Below are 4,406 nucleotides of genomic sequence, written 5' to 3'. Positions count from 1 at the left end.
TACATTTCATTGAGTCAGTTCTGATTCATAGAAACCCTGTATAGTCTTTTTGAGGAGCAACTGGTGGATTTGAAACACCAACATTGCAGTTCAAACTGATCTTGCAATAGATTGTTTATCCTAGAGTGCCATACAAGGACTCTGTCCTGAACATTACTGACCCTGACTTGCAACCTGTTAACTTCCTTAATAAACCTCATAAATGTGAGTATGATGTCTGAATCAGTGTGGTCATTGCAATGAATTATTAAACCCAGATGAATAGAGTGCTGCTGGAGGAATAGTTGGTGTCTTTTTCTTTTTGGATTTCTTTACATTAATAAAAACAATAATTTTAAAAGAACAAGAAAATATATTCTGGTTGACTGTTACATTTAATAGTGAATATTTACATTATGACTTAAATTCAGAAAATTGTCCAGCATTTACTTTATTTTTTTCATATATAGCTCTAAATGTATATATACTATACATTCTTATATTTTGATAAATTGACTTGCAGTAAATGTGGATATTGGATGACTACTAATAATTTTTAAATAAATTATTTAGCTCAGAAAATAAAATATTAATATCTTGCACCCTTGAGTTTAAACTATTATTTTACAACCTTTAGAATGCAAGTGAAAGGCAAAAAGGTCAAATCTATACTCTAGATGATCTCCTTTCCTTTTATATCTCAGACCTGCTGTGTTTTAACATTCAGACTCATTGAATCAGGCTTAGGTTCTAACAGAATAAATGCTAATAAACTTCTTTTTAGAGAACAATTTCATTTAAAAAATTGGCATATTCCTAATTGCATTCCATGCCGTGTCCAAAGATCCTACTTCATATAAGGAACTTTGGCATTATTCACTGGAATTTCTTAAACTAAACCAAGAAATCAGCATTGGCAATTAGATTGCTGAAATGATTTGCTCTTTCTAAATATTACAGTGTGTAAACCAGAGACCACATAAAACAAATAAATGAAGCAGGTGTGAGACAGATTCAGAATTGGAAGACTGCCAACAGATCAGCTCTACCAAGGTTTTATTATCTAACCAGAAACACATTTTGTTGATATTTAGACTTTCTCCCCCTAGATTAACTTCTGCCAACTGGATACAGTTCAGTGAATATAACGGCCATAACTAATCCAGACTCAGGTGATTTATTGGCCATATAATCTATACTATATACTATATACTATATCTGCATGCATGCAAAGACACCTATATAAACATGCAACCTCAACCATTTCCCCAGGCTTTTTATACTTACCATTCCAGAAATGAATGACTATGTTTTCTAAGCATTAGAATTTGTTTTAGCAAACAATTGAGAAATGAGAAGAGCATTAAAAGTAATGATTAATTACTTTTCAGAATTAATGAGTCCTAACTGACAAGTTTACAAATTTAAGTCAATGAACAGTCATGAATTACAAAAGAGAACAAATGTAGGTGTGGAAAAGAGATGAATTGTATCCACATAACACATGATAAAAATCACCTGTGTTGATTGTGATCATGTATATTTCCAGATAGGATTTGGTAAAAAAAAATATATAAGATTTTCCATTTAATATATTCAACTCATAGTGACCCTGTAAAACAGAGTAAGACTGCTCCATAGGATTTGCAAAGCTATATATATTTATGGAAACAGATTGCCACATCTTTCTCCTGTGGAGCAACTGGTGTGTTTGAATCACCTACTTTGTGACTAGCAACTAAGCTCTTTAACCACTGCATCACTCCTTTATGTCCATAATTATTTATCTTTTCCAAGTCATAATAACACCTATACTATCTCTTGAATCAAAAGCTTATTTTTATTTATTCAAAAGACTATTTTTTTTCCACTCAGTAATAGAAATTGGTTTATGTATATTGTTTTTATTTTAGTTTTTGTTGTGAATTGAGTGATAGTTCACATGGGAGAACATTGGTTTTACACTCATTGTTTCATTGCAATGATTACAACCTCCTCCATGCATCATCATTCAACAGTATTTGCTTTGATTCCCTGGTGTTGTTGGTTTTTTGTTGTTGATTTTTTATGTATACAGAAACACTCAGGAATATATAATCATTTAAAAAAACCAAAGGGCACATTCTGAAAATCTGCCTCCTGGCTGCTGGCACACAGCCCTTCTCTTTCCATGAGTCCAGAGTCTTCAACTGGTCCATCTCTCTATGTCCTCATCCATGCCTCCATCTCTGATTTTGTTGCTTCTCTGGATAGGGTCCCATTCCACTCAGGCTCTTCTCCCTTGATGGTCCTAGGGTCCTTTGTTCCTGCACTGTAAGATTAACTACTCCCCTGTTTTTGTTACAAAACTTCTACCTTTACAGTTGTGACAGTTGCAGTGGTGTGGTGTTGTTGGTTAATGCACCAGTCTGCAAAGCTGTTTGAACTGCAAGTTTGGCTGTTCAAGCTCACCAGCTGCTCCTCAGAAACCCTATACAGGGTCGCTATGGGTCAGAGCTGACTTGATGGCACTTAACAACAACAGCAGTCTTTCATTGTTGAATTATAAGACTCTTATCCCCATATCCTTTCATCAGACCCATCTAGACAAGATGAAAACTATTCAGTGGGAGATTCTACCTTCCCCCAAACTCTATGAAACCAAACTATCTCCTGAAAACTTGCAAGCCAGTCACTTTGTGCCTCCTCAACCTCTCCACCCCACATTTTAGGTAGCCAATGTCTAAGCTGCCCATCCCCATCAACCCTATATATAGAGAGGACGGGATTGATATTTGATGTGAAGACTCCTTTCCTGTCAGTGGTACCCTGAGCCACCACATCCACAACTACAGGTCAAATGCACCAAACTGTAGCAATCCACACTTGTTTCCTCCATCAAAAATTGTTCAATCCATCAAAAAATTTTCCACCATCTTCCTCCAGTTGAGCTCTCATCAGCAAGCCACCAAAGCGAGGTCTAATGAGTACTATCTACAAGTTTGGGTTTTCTTTTGCGTCTCCCCTCACTTCGTAACAGCTAGACAATTCACTCTTAGCTCCAGTCCTGTGTGGCTATGTCCTTGTCCATGGGCTTAGGAGTCCCCAGGTCTCACCAAACTTCGGACCAACCAGCCCTTCTTCTTAGCTCTCTAATCTCCAAGTCGAGAATCTATAGATATGTGTATTTGTTTTTTAACAACAAAAAGAATCATTTATAGTAAGGGGAAATAAATTTTTGTAATTAATAAACTTGGAAAATTATTTACTTCTATGTAACAGCAATTTGACTGATGCATTAAACTCATATTAAAAACTGAAGAAGCATAAAAGCAAAACGCAACTTTTTTTGGTAAAAATGACATTAAATAAAATGCACATGTTAAAAGTATATGGTTCATTGAGTTTGGACAGATGTATACTATCTTGTAACAGACATCTAAGCTATCTAGAAAGTTTTCTCATGTATTTTATAAAACTACTGCCAACTTCCTCCAGTCTAGGTAGTCCCTGATCTGATGTATACCACTTAAAGACTAAATTGTATGAAATCCTGGTTTGGTGTTGTAGGATAAACACTGAACTGTGAACCACAAGGTTAATGGTTCAAACACACCAGCTGCTCCTTGGAAACCCTATACAGTGTCTCTAATGCTCAACAGCACTTAACAACAATAGCAACAAAGATTAAGCTTATCTATTCTAAAATTTTGTATAAATAACACTGTGCAGACTGCAGTTATTATGTTTGCTTCTTTTTACCCATTGTAATGCTTATAAGATTTATTAATGTTTTTGTCTGTTTCATTAGGTGCTTTATCATATTGTTGAGAAATATACACACACACACACACAAAAAAAAAAAAAATCCCATGATTTTTAATTGCATTCATCTGTTGGCAAGTATTCATTATATTTTCCCACATATTTTCTATGAATTACAGTAATAAAAATGTGTTTATAAATGTTTTATAGACATGTTCTTATTTCTCTTGGGTCATTATTTAAGAGTGTAATTGCTGCTTTAAATGTAAAAAACTCCAAAGGTTTTTCAAAGTAGTTACACAGTTTTATACTTCACGTCACCAGCAAAATGTAAGACGCCCTTGTGCTTTACATCTTCATTAACACTTGATACTGTGAAGCATTTAAATTTTAGTCATTCTGTCCTGGTGTAGTGCTGTGTGTTAATGCTCTGGACTGCAAGGTAGGTTTGAACCACAAGGTCACAGGTCCAGCTAAACAGCTACTCCTCAGAAACTCAATACAGGGTCGCTATGAGTTGGAACAGACTCAACAGCATTTAACAACAACAACAATTTGTGATAAGGAGCTCTGGTGGTTTAAGGGATTACCAGCTGGACTGCTAACTGCAAGGTCAGCATTTGAATCTACCAGTTGCTTCTCCAAAGAAATAGAAGCTTTATGCTCCCATAAAGATTTACAGC

The sequence above is a fragment of the Chrysochloris asiatica genome, unplaced genomic scaffold, assembly GCF_000296735.1.
Source record: "Chrysochloris asiatica unplaced genomic scaffold, ChrAsi1.0 scaffold00002, whole genome shotgun sequence".
NCBI classification, from domain to species: domain Eukaryota; kingdom Metazoa; phylum Chordata; class Mammalia; order Afrosoricida; family Chrysochloridae; genus Chrysochloris; species Chrysochloris asiatica.
Note: the sequence above shows the minus strand (reverse complement) of the source record.